At 45.4% G+C, this 27,080-nt stretch overlaps 1 pseudogene; it reads left to right on the top strand.

Annotated features, from left to right (window-relative positions):
• Positions 1-27,080, top strand: part of LOC125488027 — a 297,359-nt pseudogene that overhangs the window by 220,465 nt on the left and 49,814 nt on the right.

The following is a 27,080-nucleotide window of genomic DNA, read 5'->3' as shown; positions in this document are numbered from 1 at the left end:
ATCTAGGAATTCCATCTATTTTACAGCCCCTGCGTGTGTGTCACGGCATTATTCATAGTGATCGTACCCATCTGTTGGGATATCTACCTTTTGCAGCCTGCAATCATAACCACCGGTATCCCGAGATATATCAAGGTGAGTGCAATTAGAACCACAGCATGATCTGCGAGGAGCCAGATCGATGTATGATAGGCTATGGTTTGTGATGTTTTGGCCTGTTCATTCACATTTACTTAAGAGTGGTCCCTGTCATTGTCCACTTTTTCTCGACAGCATATGGAGGGTGTCAAGGTAACCCATCCAAATACCTTATTTATATAATTCCGATACTTTTGACTTCAAAAGTCCTCATCCCAACTTTGTCACTCGGGATAACTGGAATCACTAGCACCAAGCCGAACGCCTCCCTGAGAGTGTCCTTGCTGCTGTCATTAAACCAGACCTTGGTGAGCTGCAGCGACCGACAGCGAGAGATGTTCGTGTGGGTCTTCTCCTGGAACAAATGTTCACGTTGTTTGTAACTAATCCGGGACAGGACTTTCCCTTGGCTAGCCTGCCTGAGGTCCTCCTTCAGCTGTTCAATCGTCCCGTTACTGTAGATACTGCACAGCGTGCAGTTTTACTGCTCACCATCATCCCTGATTTGGCCACATTGGCCTGGTTAATCATCTTGGCATAACCCTCCAGTATGGTCACTAAGTGATGGCTAACCTGATTTTCCACTGGTTGTCCCGTGGTCTCCTGTTGATTGTCTGTATTCAGTCCTTCTAGGGCTCGTTTCACTTGTTGGATCAAGATCCTGAGTTTATTGTCCAAATTAGCCAGGTCAAGGTTATCAATCAGTAACACTCCAGCTCAATATGCTGTGGCTAGATCATTAAGGAGTTCCCTTCTCTTTCATCTGTTAACGGATAATCTGGGATTTCCCTCTTATTTCCCATTATTCTGTGGATCTGGTGGGAATATTATCATTTTAATGGGAAAGGATACCACTCCAGTAACTGTACCCCTGAAACATCTATTACGATTGTCATTAGCACGTGGTGAATGTTATCAAACAAGGTTTTCCCTGTGAGTTTAATGACGAGACCATTGCAAGGGCCTGGTTTATGTGGGCCAACTGGGAGCAGAGTCTTTATTCATGGTCTCAGCCGTTTTTAATTTTGATCTCAAGAAATGCTCCCTGTTGGGGCTTCCCCCTGCTGTCTGAACTCTGACCCCTTGTCTGGGATGTGTGCTTGGCACCCCACTACCATACACCCATTCTCAGGAAACCCCACCAATCGTCTGTGATCCTGCGCTCCTGTTACACAATGTGGAAATTCCATGGGGTTTCCTGTACACCATGAGCTGATGGTTACACCTGAATGTCATCAATTCTGCAGGGTGGACCTAGAGGGTCCCAACTATATACACCACGGTGTCTGGTGGGTCATTCCACGGGCATCCTGGGCACATCCTTTCCCCTTATGCCCGTGCTACATCTTTACATGCAGTCATTATAAAGCTTATACACAATATGAAATACACACTCCAGAAGGGCACATCACTACCTTGGAGCAGCAACTTCAGTGTGCTTCCTAAAAAAAAGAACAGAAATAATTTCTGTAAATATGCTGGTCTAATATCTGACACTGTGTACTATATGACATTAGAAAATTCTCAAATTATCCAACTGACACCCATTCCTGGATCCCACCCCTTCCCCTCCCCGGCTCCACGATAGAATAAATATGCCCCGTGTGCATGATGTGGTGTGGACGGTCACATTGCCCCCCAGGGTGTAGATGGATGTTTCGCAGCGACGGGAGCTGTTCCTGATTGACTACTACATGGCAGCTTGTGCACTCGGGACTGGGGAGCCTTAAAGCAATTTCCATTATGGGGTCGTCCCTGACATCCTCAATGTATAAACCACGGCCTATTTTCACTCCAGCTGTTGCTGCCAGGATGGTACTCTGTGTGTTGGCCCCGTTTTTCAGACTTCCCATTGCCAGGTGGGTATCTTGGGTGCCTGGTAGTCTCGAATGAAGTGGCGGGTACGGCCATAGTTAGAGCACGGATTGTGTTAGGGGTTCATTTGTGGGAGGTGCAATTACCTGGGAGAAAGGCAGCTGGGGTCCCCATCTGTAGGCGGGTGCGGATGTGTCACTGTGGGGCATCTTGTTATCTCCCTGAGGAGGTAGGACCCGAAGGCACGCATTATCCCATTGTGGGCAGACACCTGGTTCCCTAGGGATTGTGTTTGGTCCTGGCACTTCGAATGGTTCCTGCTAGTGCCTGATGTGCATTGCTCTGTGTTGCAGGCATACAGGCCACATCCAACATCCCTACATTATCCTTCCGGCTTGTTCATGTATACTGAGGCTGCCTCCTGGTCCCCAGTGGCCCCACTCTCACAAGAATGGGCTGTTTCCAGGTGTAACAGGAACTGTCCCATGTGGGTGAAGTATTCCTGCAATGTTCTGTCCTGTTCTTTGTGTAAGAGCTCCAGCTCTGTCATGGTCTGTTTTCCCTGAGTGACCCAATCTCAGCTGCCTTACCCCAGCCAGGAGCCATCGAGGCTACAGGCGGCAGCAATCGCTGAGGTGAGCTTTCCAGCTTTCTTCTCGGGTTCTTATGGACTTCTCGCCACAGTTCCTGTGCCAGAGATCCTTCATTCCAATGCCAAGCTGGCTTCCTGCAAGATTCTGCAGCATAATTTTGCATTTGTACTGGATTGTGTTCACAGTGATTTGACTGTTTTGGTATTATGGGACGCCAGGAGGACATATTCGTTCGTAACATTCTGGTTGGAGATATTTAACTTGTTTTTAGAAAGAACTGGATAACACCATAAGCATCTCAATGTTTATTGGTGAGACTTTATCTCTTCCACAAGAAGGAATGGGAACCAAGAATCTCCATTTACTCTGCCTCCCATCAAAATTCACATGACCACTATCACACAGGATATCAGTGTTCACAGCTGACTATACTGGAGCACATAAAGTATTCAAAGTAAAGCTTCCCTTTGTTGAAAAGTTGCAAAGTATTTGTGAACTGGAAGGCAGAATTTGTTGGTAAAAATGCAAGTAGGGAAAACAGTGCATAGTCCCTTCAAGGAGTGAGATTTTTACTTCTGCTTAGAGATTTTTAAAAGATGTATGACTGTGAGTAGCATCTGGAGGTTGTCAGTACAGAGAGCATCAAAAAGTGAAACAAGTGTTATCAAAAACGTCTTCCAGGTGGCAGGCAAAACAGCAGTCTTGTTTTGATATTGTAAAAAGTTAGAATTTAGCCAATTAATTTAAAAAACATCTTGATACAGAAAGACAACTGAATTTAAATCTGATCGTGTTGACAACATCGAACCAATCCTATGTAAGACATACTATTTTGTCATTATAGGTATTGAGTGCATTTTTGAAAATTGGGGAAGAGCCGACTGCCATCCGAAAGAGTGAGCCAAGGTTCAGTGAAAAGAAGTTTAAGCCTAGCTCTCACAAACTCCATAAGCTCTCTGAAAAGACCCATCAAAAGTACCACGACAGTTTACGTGAAAAACCTCACCAACAAAATTGCAGAGAAGCCCTTCAAACAGCAGACTTGGCAGATGAAAGGCATTTGTGGCAGAGAGTTCCGGAAGAGACACAGTCTGTGCGAACTTGGAGAGATTAAGTTTTAATTTATTGTTTTCTTATTAATTGGGTTTATATAAATGGGACTTGTGTTTATTTGCACGGCATTCCAACAGAATTTAGTTCTGTTAGGGAATAGTTAGTACTTAGGGTTAAATAAATAGTTATTTGTTTCTTATAAAGTGGAGATCAGTTATTTTCTTTTGTTTAACCACACTTTTTAACAGATTACAAGGGGAAAGTCAAGCTTGTCTGGGTGTTTCGGGGTAATTATTAGATGGGAACCCCTACTCTTGCCATAACTGATTGGGACTTGTGCTTTAGTTTAATTATCAGAGGGATTCAGCTATTCCCCCTCCATAACACCTTAAACTTTCCTCATCTATACTCCCAGAGCAGGTCAAGAATGGATTTAGATACACAGTAAAGCTTCCCCTAAGTGTCTGCATCAGACACTCCCAGGACAGAGAGAGCATGGGGTGCTCTGTCAATGATGTCGCAGTCAAAGATGTGAAGGACAGATATAAATATTAATATCTCCACCTCTCTGCACTGTTGTGGGAGAGATTAGTCAATGAGACAGAGATTGCAGTGTTTGGTAGGGATCAGTCAGGGAGGGTGCAGATTGCAGTGTTGGATGGTGATCAGTCAGGGAGGGGGCAGATTGCAATGTTGGGTAGGGATCATCAGGGAGGGGGGAAAATTGCAGTGTTGGGTAGGGATCAGTCAAGGAGGGGGGGATTGCAGTGTTGGGGAGTTGACTTTGTGCAGTTGTTTGAAATAACTGTCAGCCATGAAGTGACTGAGGATAAGACGTTGATGAGCTAAATTGAACAGTTTTATGATTAAATAGCTTTACATTTGATCAAAATTGAAACATTCAACACAGGTGACAATCTAGAGGAGTCAAATCAGTGTAGTTGGAGGAAATTATCAAAATAAATGAATTTATGAGAAAGCACAGGCTGGTCGAATAAATGAAAACTCATACAGGTCTTTCAATATTTAAAGAACAAGAGGGTAACTATAGGAAGTGTAAGACCCATTAGCGAGCATTCTGGTAATCTGCTTGTGGATGTGGAAGATGTGGACACAATGAATCATTTGTGTTCATCTTCACAATGGAAAAGGCCAACAAAGGTATGGATGACAGATCGGATAGACGGAACAATTCGACAAAATTTCTGTAGAGTGCGTGGAGTTACTGCACAGTTCAGCAGCCCTAAAAGTGGATTAACATGAAGGTAGAGATGAGTTGCATCCGATGCTGTTAAGGGAGTCAAAGAAGGATAGATTCAAGGCCCCGGCAGTAATTTTCAAATTCTTTCTGTTCACAGGTGAAGTGCAAGATAACTGGGAAACTGCTAACATGATCCAAGTGTCCCAGTAATGGAGGAAGTGGTAGGCCAGGAAATAACAGCCCAATCAGTGTAACCTCTGTGGTGGGGAAGTTATTAGAAAGAATTCTTGTCAATACAGATGTAAATTAGGGATAATCAGTAAAAAATTATTTGTGGAAGGTTGTGATTAATAAACATGTTTTCTTTATTGAGGAGAAAACTAAGATTGTTAATGATGGTAATGCATTTGCTTTAATCTACATGGATTTTAGCAAGCTCTTGATAAATTCCTTCATTGAAGGCTAGTCAAGTAAAGGCCCATGGGATACAAAGCAAAATGGCACATTGGATCCAAAACTGGTTGAGAGGCAGGAAACAGTGGGAGATGGTACATGGATGCTTCTATGACTTGAAGTCTATTTTCAGTGGGATTGCATAGAGCTTGCTACTGCAGCCCTTGATATTTATGGTGTGTTTTCCAGATTTGGAAATAAATGCAGGTGAAATGATCAAGAAGTTTACATATGACATGAAAATTGTTCGGGTGGTCAGTAGTGAGGAGGAGGGTGTAAACTGAAGGAGAGTATCGACAGATTGGTCAGCTCTGCAGAGCAATGGCAAATACAATTCATGTTGGAAAATATGAGAGGTTATGTACTTGGGAAAGGTGAACAAGGACAACACCATGAACATTTTCTGAAGAAGGGTCTAGGCCCGAAACGTCAGCTTCCCTGCTCCTCTGATGCTGCTTGGCCTGCTAAGTTCATCCAGCTCTATACCTTGTTATCTCATGTGTTTGGAATGTACTTTCTTTAGAGCCTTGGTAAATTTGTGCAGTATATCTTGTAGATGGTCCTTCACAGATGCTGCCGACCACCTGAGCTTTTCCAGCAACTTTATTTTCGTTGTTGTTGTAGATGGTCCACTCTGCTGCTCCTCCTGCAGGGGTTGAATATTTGTGGATGACATGCCAACCAAGCAGACTGCTTTGCCCTGCATGGTGTCAAGCTTCTTGAGTGTTATTGGAGCTGCACTCATCCAGACAAGCAGAATATTCCATTACACAGATGGTGTGCAGATTTTTGGGAGTCATGATTGAGTTATTTGCTGCAGGAGACATAGTCCCTGAACTGATTTTGGAGCCACACGGTTTATATGGCGAGTCTAGTTCAGTTTCTTGTTAATGGTAACCACAGGATGTTGTTACTGTCAGTATTTAGAGATGGAAATTGAATGCTAAGGAACGATGATGTGATTCTCACTCTTGGAGATGGCTCTCGACTGGGAACTTGTGCAGCGCAAGTGTTACTTGTCATCTGAGAGACCAAGCCTGGTGTTCTCCAGGTCGTGCTGCATTTGGACCTGGACTGTTTAAGTACCTGAGAAGTTGTGAATGGTGCTGGACATTGTGCAGTCAGCAGTGAACATTTCCACTTCTGACCTTATTTGGGAGGGAAGTTCATTGACGAAACAGCTGAAGATGGTTGGGCTGAGGACATTCCCATAGAAATTCCTGCAGAGATGTCCTGGAGCTGAGATTTCTGACACTAGCAGCAACAGCTATCTTCCTTCTTGCTAGTTACTACTGCAACCAGCAACAAGTTTTCTCAGGATTTTCATCGACTGTAGTTTTATTTGGGCCCCTAATGTTACACTCAGTTAAATGTGGTGCCTTGAAGTTAAGGGTAATTACTCTCACTTCTCCTCTGAAGTTTAACATCTTTGAACCAAAGCTGTAATCAGCTGAGTGGCAGAACCCAAACTGGACGTCAGTGAGCAGATTATTGCTGATCAGGTATTGCTTTATAACACTGTTGATCACACCTTCCTTCATATTTTCACATTAGAGAATGAACAGATGAGTTGTTAATTGACCACATCAGAACGTCCCTCATGTTTATGTGCAGAACATGCCTAGATAATGTTTGTGGGTATGTACAATGCTTTAGCTGTACTGGAACATCTCAGCTCGATATGTGACAATTTTTAGAGACTGATGTTGTCAGGACCCACAACATTTGCAGCATCCTATGTCTCCAGTTGGTCTGTAATGTCAGGTGTAGTGAATTCAATTGGCTGGAGACTGGTATCTGTGAACGTGGTAACCTCAGGAGGAGGCTGAAATGGATCAACTCCTCGGTATTTTTAGTTGAATATTGTTGCAAATACTTCAGCCATATTTTTGCACTGATGTGTTGCGTTCCCCCATCACTGAGGATTTAGTTGTTGGTGGGCAGCCTCCTCTTTCAATTGTTTGCTTAATTGCCCACGATCTTTTATGACTAAACATGACAAGGCTGCAGAGCTTAGAGTTGATGCAAAAACCAAAATTATTGCTGGAACACAGCAGGTCTGGCAACATCGATAGGGAGAAAGCAGAGTTTCATTGGTTGCATAATCACTTAGCTCTGTCAATCACTAGATGCGTACACAAGTAGTCCTGTTTTGTAGCTTCACCAAGTTGTCACGTCATATATTGGTATAAGGTGCTGCTACTTGCATGCAGTTTTGTACTCCTCATTGAACCAGGGTTGAACCCCTGGCTTGATGGTAATGGTAGAGCGGGAGATATAGACTTAGAAAGTCATACAGTGCAAAAACAGACCCTTCAGACCAACTTGACCACGTTGACCAGATAACTCAATCTGACCAAGTCGTATATGCCAGCATTTGACTCATATCCCTCTAAACCCTTCCTAATCATGTACCCATCCAGATGCCTTTTAAACGTTGCAATCATACCAGCCTCTCCCACTTCCTCCGGCAGCTTGATCCATACTTCAAACTCTGCGTGAATAAGTTGTCCTTCAGGTCTCTTTTAAATCTTTCCACTCTCACCTTCAACCTATGTCCTCTAGTTTTGGACTCCCCTCCCTGAGAAAAGATACCTTGGCTTTTCACCCTCTCCATGCTCCTCATGTGATAGAGAGTCAGACCAAGACAGACCACAAAAGGAAGACACAACATGACCAGACTCACTAATCACCCTACCATACATCAAGGACATGTCAGAGATGACCACAAGACTACTCAGACCCCTTGGTATCAGAGTAGCCCACAAACCAACAACCACCTTGTGACAGCTACTGACGAACATAAGGGATCCTGTACCCAAAACCAGCAAAACCAGTGTAATATCCAAAATACCTTGCAAGGACTGTGAGAAACACTACATAGGCCAAACCGGAAGAAAACTGATAATATGAATACACAAACACCAACTAGCCACCAAGAGACATGACCAATTCTCTCTTGTCTCACTACACATGGCAACAAGGGACACAAATTGCACTGGGACAACACATCCATAATCGCACAAGCCAAACAGAGACTCACCAGAGACTACCTGGAAGCCTGGTATTCCAACTGGAACTTCAGCTATAAATATGTTGAATTCAACCCTCTGTACTAACCACTGAGAAACAGAACTGGAAGTAATACCAACCACCTCAGCAAATTGAGGCATATAAATAACAAGTGGGACAGAATACCAACACTTCACCGGAGGCGCACTGATGATGTTACCTCACAGGGTGACAAAACGTTTGCTGCCAAACCCATTGTCTCAGCAAGCAAGTCTATGACAATAGTTTGATTCTCTATTGATAGAGATGATCATTGTCTGGCATTTATGTAGCGTGAATGGTATTTGCAACTTTTCACCCCAAGCCTGGATGTTGTCCAGGTCCCACTGCACTTGGATATGGAGTGCTTCAGTATCTGAGTAGTCACAAATGCTGCTGAACATTCTGTAATCATTAGCTAACATCCCCAATGTCTGACCCTATGATGGAGAGGAGGGGACGTCCATTGATGAAACTGCTGAAGATGGGCAAAATTAAGACACTCCCTTGAGGAACTCCTGCAGAGATGTCCTGCAGCTATGATGACTGACCTCAACAACCACAACTTTCTTCCTTTCTGCCAGGGATGACTCGAACCAATGGAAAGTTTCCCCCTAATCTCCATTGACTCCAGTTTTGTTCAGGCTCCTAAATGCCACACTGGGCCAAGTGCAACCTTTGATGTTAAGCACAATCAGACTCACCCCATCTCTGAAATTTAGCCCTTTCTGTCCATGTTTGAACCAAGGCTGTAATGAGGTCAGGAGCTGAGTGGCCCTGGCAGAACTCAAACTGGGCATCACTGAGCAGGTTGTTGTTAAGCAGGTGCTGTTTCAAAGCGCAGTTGATGTAACTTTCCTTCGCATTTTCATGATCGAGAACATATTGATGGGGCGGTAATTCGTTGGGTTGGCTTTGTCCTGCTTTTTATGCACAGCACATACCTGGGCAAATTTCCACTCTCACAGGTAGTTGCCAGAGTTGTAGCTCAGCAGGAGCTGCTTGACTAGGGGTGCAACATTTCATCTGTCCCATTGCTGCAATGTTATCAAGGCCCTAGCCCTTGCTTGCTAGAGGAGGCCAAGATGGATGAACTCATCAGCATTTCTGTCTGAAGATTTTTGTGAATGAGTTTAGCCTTATCTTTACACTGATGTATTGGGCTCACCCATTGTTGATTATTGGAGATTTATGTGGAGGCTCCTCCTGCAATGAGTTGTTTAGTTGTTCACCATCATTCACAATTAGTTGAAGCAGGACTGCAGGGCTTAGATCTAATTTAAAAACCTAAAGAGCTGCAGATGCTGTGAATCAGAAACATAAACAGAAGTTGCTGGAGAAGTTCAGCAGATCTGGCAGTATCTGTGAAGAGGAATCAGAGTTAACATTTCAGGTCGGCCCAAAAGTTAACTTTGATTTCTCTTCATAGATGCAGCCTGCTGAGCTTTTCCAGCAACTTCTGTTTTTGTCCTTAGATCTAATTTGTTGGTTGCAAAATTACTTAGTTCTATCACATATGGCTCATGCATGTGGCAAATGTGTTGGTGAAGACAGCTTGAATGTCATTGTGAAGCAAGCAGAGAATGGTGACAGAATTCTGTGGGCATCCAAATTTGAGGAAAATATCCCATAATCCCTCACAGTTGACAGGGTCGAAGGCCTGTGTGAGTTTGAAGAAGGACATGTACGGATGTTGCTGCTGTTCCCTGCACTATGCTTAGATTTACAACACACTGAAAATCCTGTCCATTCTGTCTCTTGACGGGCGGAAGCTGCATTGGGAGGAGGGAACTGAGGAGGATTCTCGTGATGTCCTTTCCCATGTCAGACAGTGGGGAAATCTGCCTGTGCGGTTGGAGATGTCTCCTTTACTGAGATAACAAGGTGTAGAGCTGGATGACCACAACAGACCAAGCAGCATCAGAGGAGCAGGAAAGCTGACGTTTCGGGCCTAGACCCTTCTTCAGAAATTCTAGGCCCGAAACGTCAGCTTTTCTACTCCTCTGATACTGCTTGGCCTGCTGTGTTCATCCAGCTCTACACCTTGTTATCTCAGATTCTTCAGCATATGCAGTTCCTACGATCTCCTTTACTAAGGATGGTCATAATTACAGTGTCTCTGAGATCTCCCAGCATGATCCCTTCATTCCAGACAAGGATGATGAGTTGTGGATTTATGTCAGGAATGACTCTCCGCCATATTTTAGTCCTTCGCCAGGGATTTCCATCTGTGCTGGAGGCCTTGTTGTTCAGCTGTCAGAGGTTTTTGCCCTCATGGTGGGTTGGAGCTGTGCTGAGACGGTGATGGGTAATGTGTTGTGAGGATGGTAACAGGAGCATTTGTGTCAAAGGATGAAAATTGGCAGAGGAGGCCCTCGAAGTGCTCTCACCAGCGAGTGTTGACTGCCTCTCGGTCTTTGATGAGCGACTCTCTGTTTTTGGCTCTCAGTGGGGTCACTCCCTGGGTACATGAGCTGTAGATGGCTGTGATTGCACTGAAGAAGCACCGCACATTGTGGTTGTCAGTGAGTCACTGACTCTTCTGCTGACTCTCTCCACCCATCATCCATTCTTTAGGTCACAGCTTCTTTGTTACACTTTGGCCTTCAGTTGTGTTCCCATTCGATTCCTTTAGCTCGGGTTTTGGTGGAGCTGCCTATTCAGGAATACCTCATGTTTGCGATCAAGGAGATCCTGGATCTCCTGCTTATTCTCACTGAGCCAGACTTGGAGTTTCCTGGTCGAGAGGCTGAGGGTCTCCACACTGCTGCTGACTGTGGAGGGTTTTAGGGTGGACCAGATGCTGTGGGCACTCTGTGACTCAGGTATCTTGGTCATCATCAGGTCGGCTGTGGGGCACCACCTGAGAAACACTTTCTTCAGTGGGACAGCGATAGTTCGAGGCTGGTTTGGAATGACTCTTTTGTCTTGTCCATTGTGTCTAGATTAAGAGCACAGGCACAGAGGGCTGTGATGCACTGCTTCTGGTCCAGGGTGTGTCGTAGGGTCATGAAGTGCTCATTTACTTCACAGGGGTATTTGCTCAGATGCCTGACAAGAATCATGGAGTCATAGATTCAAAGAGTAATACAGCATGGAAACAAGCCCTTCAGCCCAAACTGGCCCATGCTGACCCTGGTGCCCACTCAGCTAGTTTCAACTGCCTGCATCTGGACCATATTCCTCTAAATCCTTCCTATCCATTTACCTATCCAAATGTTTTTTAAATGTTGATTTTGTATTTGCTTCAGCACTTTCTCTGGCAGTCCGTTCCACATATGCACCACTCTCTGCATGAAGAAGTTGCCTCTCAGGTCCTTCTTAAATCTTTCCCCTCTCACCTTAAACCCATGCCCTCTAGTTTTCAATTCTCCATCCCTGGGAAAAAGACTATATGCATTCATCCTATCTATGACACTCATGATTTTATACACCTCAATAAGGTCACCCCTCATTCTCCTACCTTCCAAGGAATAAAGTCCTATCCTGGCCAACCTCTCCCTATTACTCAGGCCTACTAGTCCTTGCAACATCCGCATAACTCTTCTTTGCACACTTTCCAGTTTAACTACGAATGAAAAGCATTACATATGAGGAATTTTTGAGGACTCTGGATCTATACTTGATGGAGTTTAGAAGGATGAGGGGGGGATCTAATTGAAACTTACAGAATATTGAATGGCCTGGACAGAGTGGATGTTGCAAAGATGTTTCCATCGGTAGGAGAGGCACCGCCTTAGAGTAAAGGGAGGACCTTTTAGAACAGAGATAAGGAGAAACTTCTTCAGCCAGAGAGTGGTGAATCTATGGAATTCACTACCACAAAAGGCTGTGGAGGCCAGGTCATTGAGGATATTTAATACTGAGATAGATAGGTTCTTGATTGTCAAGGGGATCAAGGGTTACAGGAAGAAAGCAGAAGAATGGGGTTAAGAAACTTATCAGCCATGATTGAATGGCGGAGCAGACTCGATGAGTTGAATGGCCTAATTTCTGCTCCTGTGTCTTATGGTCTTATGGTCTTATGTCTTTCCTATAACAGGGTAACCAAAACTGTACACAATACTCCAAGTGTGGCCTCACTACTGACTTATACAACTGTAACATAACGTCCCAACTCCTATACTCAATGCCTTGGCTGATGAAGGCCACCTGTGACTAGTTTGTTTCTTATGGTGAAGCCAATCCTATAGAGACCTTATTCTGCTTTTGCTTCTCCAGAAGAAGGTGTGACTGCCACCTTGTTCTTTAAGTTAATGTCGTAGTGCTGGGTGAAGGCAGCAGTGTGGCTTTCAGGTCCATTGTTGTTGGTGTTGTTCATCAAGTTCCTGATGTTCCAGCTCCCAAATTCATTTGAATGTGTGGCAGGGTTGGGATGAAGCGGCCTGCTTGTGGATTCCTTTGATGTGGAATGTTCATTGTGCACTAACCACCAGATGGTCCCAACAGAGGGAGGTCTGCACCCAATGGCAGGGAAAATCTGAGACCAGTGAAGACCAGGCTCTGCTTTAGGACCCTGTTGGGCTTGTTTGAACAGGGACTAGATAGAGAATGCTTCTGTTAACTGGAATTTTTTGAATGGACAAGAAGCCTGTGACATAGCTGACCAGATGATTTTTCCTTTTTGCTGGAATACCCTCTTCTGGGTTCAGGGACAAACCTATTTGTCCTTCTCAAGGATTGTCTGAAAGATCTTAACAATGCTGTAATTTCTGAACATGTTGTGTCTGCCAAGGTCATGCAAGGAACTGCACGTTTCATCGGCATTATCTCCAAGGTCCAAAACACAGAATTATAGATGATGTGGACATTGCATATACAATCATTTATTTTCACTGCAAGAACAAAAAAAAAATTGGACAAAATATTACTTTATTTCGGAAAGACAACCTCTGCAGATTGTATGTGTGCATGTGCACGCGCGTGTGTGTGTGTGTGTGTGTGCGCCTGTCTGGCTGTGTGCACCTGTCTGGGGGTGTGCGTGTGTGTGTGTGTGAATGTGTGTATGTCTGTCTCTCTGAGATCACAGAACAGATGATTATTTATACTTATAATTTACTGATGGTTATGTTAATCAAGGATTAAATCCTCGTTAAATAAGTTGTGTTTTGATTACAAATCACTATTGTGTTTTTTGAAGATGCCTGGCTGATAAGTCTCTTTATTTCAACCTAACACAGAGCAGATGTTTCATTCACCTGATTTGCAGTCTCCCAATGTTGCAGCTCCCCCTCCATGGCCCCTGCCTCATTCCCACACCTGTGCTGCTTCACCACCCTGAGCTGCAACCCCATCTATCGTTCCTCCATTACACACTCACCCTGGTCCATGGTAACTGTCACAATGTTGATATTAAGGAATCTAATATCGATAATGTCATTGAAGGTGAAGAATCAACAGTTATGTTCTCTCTTGCTCAAGATGGCCATTGACTGATACTCGTGTAGAGTGAACATTACTTGCTATTTGTTGACCTGAGCCTGGATATTGTCCAGGTCTTGCATCATTTGGACATGGACTGCTTCAGGAATTGAGGAATCACAAATGGTGCTGTACAATTTGCAATTGTTAGTGAGCCTTCTACTTCTGAACTTATGATAGAACAAAGGTGATTCATGAAGCAACTGAAGATGGTTGGGCCAAGGACACTATCCTGAAGAAGGGTTGGGCTCTTTGATGCCATACTCAGTCAAATGTGACCTTTACCTCAATGGCAGTCACTGTCAGTTCACCTCTGGAGTACATCTCTTTTTCACATGTGTGCATCAATATTTCAATGTGGTCAGGAGGCATCTGGCACTGTGAAAGCACACTGACCACCTATGAGCATGTCATAACTTTGCAAGTGCTGCTTAATAGTGATCCTTTCCATCACGTTGGTAATCATGTAGAGTACAGATAAGATGGCAAATAGCTGCATTGAGGGATTCCTGCTGTTGATACATTAGGATATATTTGGGAAATTTGCCACATTGCCAGACTAATACCAGTGTTGTAGGTCCCTTGGAACAGCTTGGTTAGGGGCAGCTTTGTTGAATAGAGTTAGAACATAGAACTGTACAGCCTAGGAATGGGCCCTTTGGCCCACGAAATTGTGCTGAACATGCCACCAAATTAAACTAATCCCTTCTGCCTGCCCTAGGTCCATATCCCTCCATTCCATGTATATTCATATGATTATCTAAAAGTCCCTTAAATGCTCCTATCATACCTGCCTCCACCACTACCCTGGCAGTACATTCCAGACTTCTACCACTCTCTGTAAAAAACTTACCCATCATGTCTCCTTTGAACTTTCCCCCTCTCTCCTCAAATGCATGCCCCTAGTTTTAGACATTTAAACTTTGGGAAAAAGATTCTGACCATCAACCTTATCTATGCATCTCATAATTTCATAGCTTCTATCATGTCTCACCCCAGCCTCCACCACTCCAGAGAAAACAACCCAAATTTTTCTAGCCTCTCCTTTATAGTTTATACCCTCTAATCCAGGCAGCATCCTGGTAAACCTCTTCTGCATTCTCTCCAAAGCCTCCACATCCTTCCTGTGATGTGACGACCAGAAGTGAATGCAATACTCTAAGTGTGGTCTAACCAAAGTTTTGTGAAGCTGCAACATGGCATCTTGACTCTTGCGCTCATTTCCACGACCAAAAATGGCAAGCATTCCATACACCTTCTTCACCACCCGATCTACTTGGAAATGTGTTCCCCAGGGAATATTTAACATTGACTCCTGCCCCAATAAAGTTTTCTGACATCAGATCAAACATGGGCAGGGGCATCTCCTATTTATTCCTAATGATTTCCACCCTCACCATACCTTGTTGCTGACACATCTCTTTTCCATGGTCAGAACCACTTAAAGGGAGCACTGAGGGAGAACTGGCATAGACTATGCAATGGAATCTCTCTCTCTCTGTCCGTTTCTCTCTCTCACTCACGCTTGTTATTTTCAAAGGATCGATCCTGTCATGCCAGAGGCCGAAGCTGTCTTATAATAATGTCCTTAACCACACTCAAGAAGCAGCAGAAGCACTGCTTTCTTGTCCTTGTTGAGGTCGGATAATTTTTGCCATAAAGTTGTTGAACTTGGAATGATTTGAGCCATATGATCTACACTGCTCCTATTTCCGGTGCTGTTGTGTGTTTTTTTAATTGTTTGTATGGTTTTAGAATTTAAGTCATCATCAAATCTCAATTGGAATTTTTTGGTGAATATTTCCAGAATTTTTCTTACCCCTACACGACTGCCATATGGCAGTAGTGCTTATTGTCCCCAGCACCGATGCTGTGTGTGTGTGCGCGCGCCCGCGCGCGCAAGACACAGTGAGAAACACCAAGTGTGTAAATAACTTTATTTACATTCCCACCACCAGGAAAAATCCGCATGTGGCCAAAGAACCAGTGACAAACAGAGCCCCGAGGAGCAATGCCTATGTGGAAGAAAGATGAAGGGGAGGGTCGGGATCAAATCAAAATAGAGTTGGAGGGGGAAGTGAAGCCCTCTACACCGCGTGGCACACACCTCCCCCTAAAATCATTGAGCGTGTCAGTGGAAACCGTGTGCTCCTTTTCCAGGGACATCCGAGCTCGATATTGCCGCAGTAGAGGGGCAGGCAGTCGGCCATAATGACCCCTTTCCTGGCCTGCTGCCTGGACCTGTTAATGGCCAGTTTGGCCAGACCCAGGAGGAGACCCACGAGAAGATCCTCCATCCTGCCCACTCCCCTCTGCACTGGGAACCCAGAGATCAGGAACGTGGGGCTGAAATGCAACCAAAAGCTGAGGAAAAAGTCTTTGAGATAAATAAAAAGGGGGTGCAAATGCTCACACCCAACATAAATGGTCCACAGCTCCCCAAAAGAGACAGTTGGGCTGGGAGGCCATCAACCACCACAATCTGTGACTACATGGGACCACTGTGTGCAACACCTTCCTTCCCCGCAACCCCAGATCACTGAGGGAATGAGGGAGGACCCTCGCAGAGAGAATCCTACATTGGGGATCCCCAGCACCCAGCAGTAAATGGGCACACCAACGCATGTCCATGTGCTGGATAAAGGAGGAGAAGTGGATGATGTGCTGCAGCAGTTTGTACAGAGCCTGCCATTTTGCGCCCCTGAAAGACATACAACACATATTCCAAAGGCAGCTCAGGTTGTGGGGCCCAGGCTCCCGAGGGATGTATGGGATCCTGGGCCCAGTGTGAAATTCTGTCTGAAAGGGCTACGCACAGACGGGATTTCATTGCACACTTGACCATCCTCCAACTGCTGCACAGTGTCAGGTCCAAACATCGCTGTTTTAAGCCAATGGATGGCAGTGGTCACAAGCTGGACATCTACCATGGCGCTGCGTGCCAATTCTTGTGGCAGCATCCAGCCCAGGTCCCCCATCACCCAGCACTTCCCCGGCACTGGTCATCCCCACAGCCACAGCCCTCCCATCTGCCGGCCACTCAAACCTGCGATTGTGGAGGTGCAGATTCCTGAGCAGCGGCTCTCTAACGATGGCTGCCACTCCTGCTGGAGGGTAGGCTCAGCACGAGTCGACCATGTCCCAGACAGTGATCACGTCCTGGTAAAAGACAGGCAGTGTCCTGAGGGCGACCTCCAAACCGTCATGATTGATAAACAGGAGTTGCGTGTCGTAGTGGTGGAAAAAAATGTCGCCAGGGCGCGCCAAATGGGAGGATTCTCAACGTAAAGGTTTCGCTGCAAGGTCTAACGGTGAAATGTCACCACCTGGGTGCAGGCACACACCAGCAACTGACCGCCCTCCTCAATAGGGAGATTCAGAACCTGTGCTGTGACCCAGCGCGTCGTTTTGTCCCAGAAGAAGTGAAACAATGTTCTTTGGATGTCAGCGACAAAAACCAGGAGGAGGGAGCAATGGGCCCAGCCAGCCCCATAACATGGGAGCCACCAGCTGGTTTATGAGCAGCACTCGGCTCCTGTAAGACAGCACTTGGATCAGTCCCCTGGCCAGCAGCCTACGTGAGCAGAGACTTTGACCTCCAGCTCCTGGCAATTCACCAGCCAGGAATCCTCAGCTAAGGTACACCCACAGATAGAGGAGATGGGTGGTACTCCAGCTGACTCCCGTAGCTCCTCTGGCAGAGAGTCCATCCGCCATGGACTGACCAGGAGTCTTGAACATTTAGCCCAGTTGATCCTGGTGGAAAATGCTGCCAAGTACACTGCCTGGCACTCATGCATCTTCCCCAGGTCGGCTGGGTCAGTGAAAGTGAGGAGCATGTCATCAGTGTAACTCAAAAGGACCATGCCCATGAGTGGCCCGCAGAGAACCAATATTGACAACCTCCTCCACAAGAGGCACAGGAAAGACTCCACGCACAGGGAATACAGCTGGCCAGACAAGGGACAGCCCTGATGTACTCCTCTCCCAAAATGAAGGGGCACCATGATGGACCCATTAACACAAAGCAGACACTCTGCAGCAGCGTAGGAAATTCACATCTGGGCAACGAACAGCGTCCTGAACCCAAATGCCCACAGAGTCCTGAGCAGATATTGTGATCGACCCTGTCAAACTCTTTCTCCTGATTGAGAAACAGAAAGGCACTTGACAGGCCAGTCCTCTGACAAAAATGGATTAGGTCCCAGACCAGATCAAAGTTGTCGTGACTCCTCCGGCCTGGAATGGTGTGTGACAGGTCAGGGTGGATCATATAGGCCACAACGGATGCCAGGCAAGGAGCCAACGCCCTGGTGAAAATTCTGTAATGTGTGCTGAGGAGGGAGACTGGACGCCACTTCTTGAGAGAATTAAGGCCCCCCTTCTTTGGCAGCGGCATGATGACCACCCTGCGCCAAGAAAGGGGCAGCTCTCAGGCTGTAAGACACTCCCCCAGGACCTGCGCGTAGTCACCCCCCCACCCAGGACATTCCAGAATGCCCTGAAGAACTCCACAGTCAGCCCATCCAGTCCTGGGGACTTGCCCCTCGAGAGCCAGTCGAAGGTGCCCGTCAGCTCGTCAAAGGTAACAGTAGTATTGAGCCTTCTGTCATTCTCCAAGCTGAGCTGTGACATATCCTCCCACAACACTCTGTGAACATCCTTGCTGGACTGGTCCAGAGTGAACAGAGCCAAGTAATAGGTGTGAATCTGGGTCCTGATACCCTCCAGATCTGAAATGAGGGACCAGTTGTCGGCCAACAGCACAAGGAGCTGATGATGGGCAGCACACCTTTTCTTTTCCAGTGAGTGGAAGATGGGAGAGCCATGGTCCAGTTCCTCATGTATGCACCCCTGATCATGGCTGCCTTCTCTTTGTACACCCCCCCAAGAGGGCCAGGGCATTGGGCTGACCGTGACATGACTCATTCTCCTTCTCCGACTCCCCAGTCCTGGATTTCCACCTCTTTGTCGACCCCCACATGTACTGCTGAGAGAAGGCATGGACGTGAGTCTTGCCCACTTCCCACCATAGCCTCAAAGAGGGAAAACCACCCCCTGCCACCCCACCTGCTTCCTTCTCCAGTCCCAGTGACAAACCAGTCCCAGAACCACTCGCTTTCCAGCAACAGGTTGTTGAAGTGCCAGTACACTGACTTTGCCCTGGCACAGAACGCCCATGCCAGCTTGTGATTGGTGAACTGTACCTGCCACATGGAGGTGTACAGGTGGTCAATTCTGGACACTCTGTCCCCCCATAGGCCATATAAAGGTGACGGTGATAGAGTCACAATGCAGATTTTGCCAGATGCCTGCCAAGTCTAAGGACTTGACAAAGTATCTCAACTTTGAAACCAGACTGGGGTCCACAGTGGTTGTCCTCCTTGAGGGTGTAATTAAAATTCGCCTACCCAAGGATATATTGCACTGGCCTTCATCGACAGACGTGAGGTGAGCTGCCCGACCAGAGCTGCATCCCCTAGCCAGACTTGGTGGAGCAAAGGCCTTGATCCCCAAAATCTCCAGCTGAAAATGTCAGACCAACAAGATGGCCAGCCTGCCAGTATTGGTGGTGAGGTGACACGTAGACCTCTTCAGGAGCCAGGTGGCTTTGTCTCCAAGGGTGCTATGGGTTTCTTGCAGGAAGCACACTGCATACTTCCTGTCCTGGAGGACCAAGAAGTTCTGGAATCTGCATTGTGACGTCTGGCTGCCGTTGATGTTGAGGCTGGCGAAGGTAGTCTTCATGTCAGCAGCAGTGTGCTACCATCACCAAACTTAAAACCTCTCTGTGGAGGAAGAAAGGGCACAAAGGGCCCTCTCCTTCCTCATGGGTCTGTTGAGGTCATCCTGGGAACACTTAGAGCTGCCCCAGTGGAGCAGTAGACCAGTTCAAAACTGTTCCAACAGACCAGAGCCAGCTGGATTCGCTGGGGTGCATTAAGGAATCTAAAAGCTTGGTGGAGAAATAACTCCACTTCTTCCTCAGCACACACCTCTATGACTCAGTCCTCCTCCGGGCAGTTGTCCTCAGCCACCAGCTCCTCCCTGATCATGGTGGGGGGAGGGGGGGCAGATTCTGGGGGGAGGGTGGTCCATTGCCACCAGCTGGTTCCATTCCCCCAGCATCAACACCAGCAGGGATATCACTCCACAGTGACACCCTCCCCAGGATCACCAACCTCCAGCAACACTGCCCCCACAGTAACCGCCCCCCAATGACACTGACCCCAAGAACACCGCCATCAGCAACACGCCCCCAGCGACACTAACCCCACAGTTTCCGCTTTCAAGCGACACTACCCACAGGATCAACACTGTCCAGCGGCATTCACCGCCCCTAGCAACACCATCCCCCAGCCAAACCACCCTCCAAGGACACTGCTCAACCACAACCAACACCTGTGCCAACCCCCCACCCCCAAGGTCACAGCCGGGTGTTTACTTATGGTCTTCCAGGGGGGATGCTCTGGTACTGGGACCCCAGTTTGTGGAGACTCAGGGCCTGGCACCTCTCCTGACACTGAGAACAGAGGCCCCACACGTGATAAAACTGTCTGGGAGGGAGCGAGGAGTGAGGAAAGCACCTTCCTCTTCTCCACCACCTGATGACCCAACCAGGGTTAGGGTACCTAATTGTCCCCAGTTCTTTCAGTTTTTAAACTAACATTGGAGTTTGACTTTATCCAACAGACACACCAAGGGCATCTCAAGATTGTATTTACAGATACTTGAGGCACAAGGGTCCGATAACTGAACGGATGCCCATTTACTTTCAGCAGAAAGACCTCAGACAGTGGTCTTTCCGCACTGTGCCTTGGCTGCAGCTGTCCCAACCTTTACTGCATCCCTCAGGACATAGTCCTGGACCTTGGAATGTGCCAGTCTGTAACACTTGGTCGAGATAAACACCTTGCTCTGGAAGACCAACAAGTTTGGGCTTCACTTCACAAAGAGTGACTTTCGCTGAATTGGTGGTCCTTCTTGCATTGTCAATGCTTGTCTCAGTGTGCTCTCTGAGGAACTGACTATAGAGCATAGAGTCCTGCATCACACTGCTGCTCGGGATGAACCCTGACAACACCCACTGCATCTTTCCAGCAGGAGATGTGTGACAGTCTCAACACCCCATTCTGTAGCCTCCTTGAGAAGCTTGAAGGGTTGAGCGGCCATAACTGGGGCCAAAACAGCTGCAGCAGCTAACCGCAGCATATGCCTGGCTAGGCTCTTCAGCTGGTGACTGTCACATTGAGATCACCATATTTTTAATACCAAAATCTGCCTCATCTGACAGCACTGGCAGTTCCTATAAGTGGCCCCCGCAGTAACAGTAATAGCCTCAGAGGGCCCCGGGCAGGACCAGCAAGAGTCTTTGGTAGAAGCTCCAACAACAGTCATAGAGGGGGCCCAGGCAGCCACACCAGCAACTGTCCGTGAGGTGCATGGGGCCCTAACCAGCACCTGCAACACCAACACAGGAATCTGAGTTAACTCCATTCTGCTCCTCTCCTCTCCTCTCTCTATGCTATTCCTCTTCCTCCCAGCAGGCAACTTCCTCCAAAGCGTGGTTTAGTCACTCACAATGCCTCCCAGAGCTCGGGACACTACCGCTGTGACACAAGATGCCTGTCTTAATGGATCTTCATGAGACTTTTTGTCTCACGTTGGTCACAAAAGTAAAACACCTGATATTCAAAGCAAATTGATTTAATATTGCCTCGGCAACTGCCAGAAATGTAAGACATTGCTGGATTTCTGGAGGGTCTAGGCCCGAAACATCAGCCTCTCTGCTCCTATGATGCTGCTTGGCCTGCTGTGTTCATCCAGCCCTGCACCTTGTTGTCTCGGATTCTCCAGCATCTGCAGTTCCTACTACTCCTGGTATTGTCACATCTCCTTCATGGCCTGTCCTTCTGGCTCTGCATTGGTAACCACTTCTCCTATCTCAGCTACATCTTTCCCATTGTGAGTTGGTTTGTCTCAATTAATTTAATAATTTGTGACAATAGATATTTCACAGCAGTGTTGATTCGATTTCTGAACTTAGACTGAGTTATGATATATATAAACGTGTTTGCACAACACCTTACATTATACAGCATGATTCCGACTTGTTGAAAGATATATAAAAAATCATAACCTAAGTGATATGCGATGCCAAGCAAATATAATGCATATGTCAGCCATAGAAGTATGAAGCTTCCAGATACAGTGAGGAGTAGAATCACAGACTTCTTCCTGCTTTCCATTTTTGGATCAGAGTGATTCACTTTTTTGCTTTGAAGCTTCAGTTCCTATGGGCATGACTGAACAGTAAAATTTGCTTGACTGTCAGGGCATTGAAAAGAGCAATAAAAATGAATGGAAGCAATGGTGTTAAAAAAGTATCAAGCCAGTCAAACACAACCCATCCAATCTCTGTATCATAGCTATCCTTATAGGAACAGAACCATGGCACCTCTTTAATTATTTGTAAAGGTCTCTGTGTAAAATAAAAAGGAATGTTTTTTAAGCAGAACAGAATGCCTGTTGTAGCCAGAATGACATCTGCAGTTCTTATTGTGCAATATTTAGTTTTCAGTTTCTCTGAACAAATCATCACAAATCTATCAAAGGTAAATGTCACTGTGAACCAGACTGAGCAGTCTCTGGCTGTAAACATCAGGACATTGCACATGCTGCAGACAGGAGTGATATCCAGGAAACACAATGGGAAGTAATATAAATTGAACTGGAATAGTATGACCTTAGTAGTAATGACCATCAGATCTGCCAAATCCATGGCCACCAGATAGTGAGTAGTGGGTTTGGAGAGACTTCATTTTCCCTCAGACAAGATCATGATTGCCACTAAATTAATGGTAATAGAAGCAATAGGTATATGACATGAACAAGTAGAATATCTCCGTGTGAGGTCCTAATTTGTAAAGGGATTCATTATATTTATTTTAAAAATGGTATTTTGGAATTAGGTAAAATATGAGAAATCCTAACCACTGGTTAACACCACTTTGAGCTTGCCCATTTTGGAGATTAAAAAGAAAAATTAATGTAAGGGCATAAATGAACCAGTCAGTCTGTGATTTAACATGGTTTACAGGTCATTTTGCCCCAATATTGTTATCTTTTTGCAATTGGATATAACTCTTACCAAAGACAATGGTGATCAATGATCAGCATCCACCAGCACCTCACACCCAGCACTCTTATTTCGATAATCTCAATCAGGTGATGCATTAGACTGTACCTTGTCTTGCCTATTGAGGATTGACTGCCTGTACCCTCTCCAGTATTGGTAGCTACCTGAAACATGAACCACTATTGTGACACTGAATCTATTATTAGTAAACATCTCCTTTCAAAAACTGATGCAGATGAGCACTCTGTCACAACAGACATGCCCTGCATGCAGAGTGTAATTTAAAATGCCCAAACTCTACTTGGTTAAAATCTCCGCCAACTAAAGCATTTAGCTATACTGACTGGTTCTGCTAAATTAAAACAGGATTCTCCCGTTACAGGAAATTGTTTTCTCTTCTGGACTGAATACTATGGTTCTTCTAAACTGATACCTTGAATTTTCAGTTCTGAAGTGAAAAGTAAACAAATAGGTTTCTGGCCTATTTTAGATTCAACAATATAAACATTCACCCATTAACACAGAAGTTCTGTCCAATATTTGACTGACGTACCATATTCTTTTGGAGTAAATACACTCAGTAAATTGACTCAAATTGTTTTATCCTTTACTCAAAATTAAATTACCCTCAGAGAACGAGCACCATGGATCTATTTTAAAACCAAAGTCTCAAGATATCATATCTGGAGTCAATGTTGAGGACTCCCAGATCAATTGCCTCCTGACTGTATACCGCTGTGCCACCACTTCTGCTGGGTCTGTCCTGCCAGTGGGATCAGATATATTCAGGGATGGTAATGGTGGTGCCTAGGACATTGTAAGATATGATTCCATTAGCATGTCTATGTCAGGCTATTGCCTGACTAGTCTGAGAGCCCATTTGTGCACTAGCCTCCAGATGTTAGTAAAGAGGGCTTTCAGGATCAACGGGCTAATTTTTGATATTGTCATTTCTGGTTCCTAGGATGATGCTATCTGGTTCAATTTCTTTTTTTCAGGCTTTGTAGAGATTAGTACATTTGATTGATCTGCTGAGCCATTTCAGTGGGCAGTTAAGAGTCAACTACATTGCTGGGAGTCCAGAGTTACATGTAGGCCAGACCAGGCAAGACCATAAGAGATCATAGCAGGATTAAACCCTTTGGCCCATTGAACCTGCTCTGCCATTCAGCCATGGTTAATATCTTTCTCAATCCCATTTTCCTGCCTTCTCATGTAACCCTTGAACCCCTTACTCACAAGGACTTATCCATTTCTATCTTAAATACACTTAATAACTTGGCTTCCACAGCCTTCTACGGCAAAGATTTCCACCCTCTAGCTGAAGAAATTCCTCCTTGTCTCAGTTCTAAAGAGTCATCCCTTCACCCTGTGTCTTTGCCCTCAGATCCTAGTTTCTCCTACTAGTGGAAACATCTTTTCCACATCTGCTATATCCAGGTCTCTCAGTACTTTTATTCTATAAGTTTCAATCAAATCCTAACACCCTCTTTCCCAACACTTTGGCATTTATTTTGAGAGGAGAGATGTACTCCTGAGGCTCTATAATGCTCTGGTCAGGCCACATTTGGAGTATTGTGTGCAGTTTTGGGCCCCATATCTCAGGAAAGATGTACTTGCCCTGGAGCGGGTTCAGAGGAGATTCATAAGAATGGTCTCAGGAATGAAAAACTTAACATATAAGGAATGTTTGAGAACTCTGGGTCTATACTCGATGGAGTTTAGAAGGATGAGGGGGGATCTAATTGAAACTTACAGAATACTGAATGGCCTGGACAGAGTGGATGTTGCAAGGATGTTTCCATTGGTACGAGAGACTAGGACCCAAAGGCACAGCCTTAGAGTAAAGGGAAGACCTTTCAGAACGGAGATAAGGAGAAACTTCTTCAGCCAGAGAGTGGTGAATCTATGGAATTCACTGCCATATAAGGCTGTGGAGGCCAGGTCATTGAGTATATTTAAGATGGAGATAGACAGGTTCTTGATTATCAAGGGGATCAAGGGTAACAGGGAGAAAGCGGGAGAATGGGGTTGAGGAACTTATCAGCCATGATTGAATGGCAAAGCAGACTCGATGGGCTGAATGGCCTGATTTCTGCTCCTATGCCTTATGGGCTTACCCCTTTGCCCCTCCGTATTTTTCAAAACCCTAAGTACAGATCCAACAACCTCAACTGCTCCTCAATATGACAAGCCCTTCATCACCAGAATCATTCTTGTAAACTGCCCGTGGACTCCACCCCCCTCAACCAATGCTGGCACATCTTGCCTTAGACAAGGGGTTCAAAAGTGCTCACAATATTCCAAATGTGGTCTGACCACAGCCTTATTCAGCCTCAGCAGTACATCAATACATCTCTGCTCTTATATTCCAGCCCTATTGAAATGATTGCCAACATTACATTTGCCTTCCTAACTACCAACTGAACCTAAATGTTAACCTTAAAAGAATCCTGAATTAGGCCTTGCAGGTCACTTTTTGCTTCAGATTTCCGAAGACTTTCCCCTTGTAGAAAATAGTTGACTGCTCTATTCTTCCTATAACCTTTCACTTTCCAATATTGTGCCCATCTGCCACTTACTTGGCCTTGTATGTTTCAGTGCTTCAGCAATTTCCCTGCTTCCTCAACACTACCTGGCCTCACCTATCTTTGTTTTATCTATGGATGGCAGATTTCCAATCAAGATGCTGTGGGTTCTGTGTTAATAATCTTGAGAAAACACCACGTGTCTATTGCCTCCTTGATTAAACTTCCCTGTTCAGGGTAAAAGAATGAACTCAAATTTACATTATCTGAAAAGTATCAGACCAAAGATATGAAGCTGAGATGCTGAGTAATTCATATGAGGTGTGGGAGAGAAGGTTTTCACTCTAAATGGTATCTAAATAGAACCAACATAAATCTATCCAAATGGAACAAACCAAATGGAACAGCAGCATTTTGTGTCGCAATTTTCCAATTGAATGATCTAATGCTGTGTGTCCAGATTAGCAACTCTATGGAAAGCAATGTTTAATTACTTTTATTATACAGGTAGGTAGGTTGCCGAGGACAGAATTGTATATCGGCACCCAGATTTCAGGTAAGACCATAGAATCAATGAATTCATGCTCATTATAGGTTTAGGATAGACTAAATGGATAAGACTCAGATACTGAAGAAAGTAGAGAGTTCTGCAAAGAGAAGAACTAAATATCCAGTTATAGAGTTATGGAGTCATAGAGTCACATAGCATGCAAACACACCTGTTGGTCCAACTCGTCCACGCCGAGCAGACATCCTAAACTAATCTAGTCTCATTTGCCAGAATTTAGCTCGTAGTTTTCTAAACCCTTCCCATCGAGATGCCTTTTAAATGTTGTAATTGTACCAGCCTCCACCACTTCCTCTGGCAGCTAGTTCTATACACACACCAGCCTCTGCATGTAAAAGTTGCCCCTCAGGTCCCTTTTAAATCTTTCCCCTCTTACCTTAAACCTTTGCTCTCTAGTTTTGGACTCCCCTACCCTGGGAAAAAGACTTTGGCTATTCGCCTGATCCATGCCTCTCACGATTTTATAAACCTCTATAAGGTTTATCAGTCTCCGAAGCTCCAGAGAAAATAGCACCAGTCTACTCAGCCTCTCCCTATAGCTCAAACCCTCCAATCCTAGCAACATCCTTGTAAATCTTTTCTGAACACTTTCAAGTTTGACAACATCTTTCCGACATGCACTTCAGGAGATTCCCCAACTCCCAACAATGACCTTGGGAGTATGGCAGAAGTTGAAGCCACTATTAGACACATGAAGAATGGAAAAGCTACAGGAGTAGATATGATTCCAATGGAGATTTTCAAACTTGGTGGAGCAGAACTTAACCATCATCCTCACCAACTGTTCCTGAACATCTGGGACAAAGTAGAAATCCCTGCTAAGCTCAGGAATACTGCCATCATCACTGCCTTCAAGAAAGGAGACAAAGTGGACTGTGGGAACTACCAAGAAATCTTCTGACTCTCCATCACTGGGAGGACTCATTGCTCGAATCCTCACTAGGATCTTTCTCCCAGTTTCTGAGGAAATCCTTCCTCAAAGCAAGTGATTCAATAAATTCAGCCAACATGGATTTCAGTAAAGCATAAAGCGTTTGATAAGGTTCCCCATGGTAGGCTATTGCAGAAAATATGGAGGCATGGGATTGAGGGTGATTTAGCGGTTTGGATCAGAAATTGG

This window comes from Rhincodon typus, chromosome 48 (assembly GCF_021869965.1).
Source record: "Rhincodon typus isolate 14 chromosome 48, sRhiTyp1.1, whole genome shotgun sequence".
NCBI lineage: Eukaryota > Metazoa > Chordata > Chondrichthyes > Orectolobiformes > Rhincodontidae > Rhincodon > Rhincodon typus.
The sequence above is the reverse complement of the archived record's forward strand: the minus strand, read 5'-3'. Positions and strand labels throughout refer to the sequence as shown.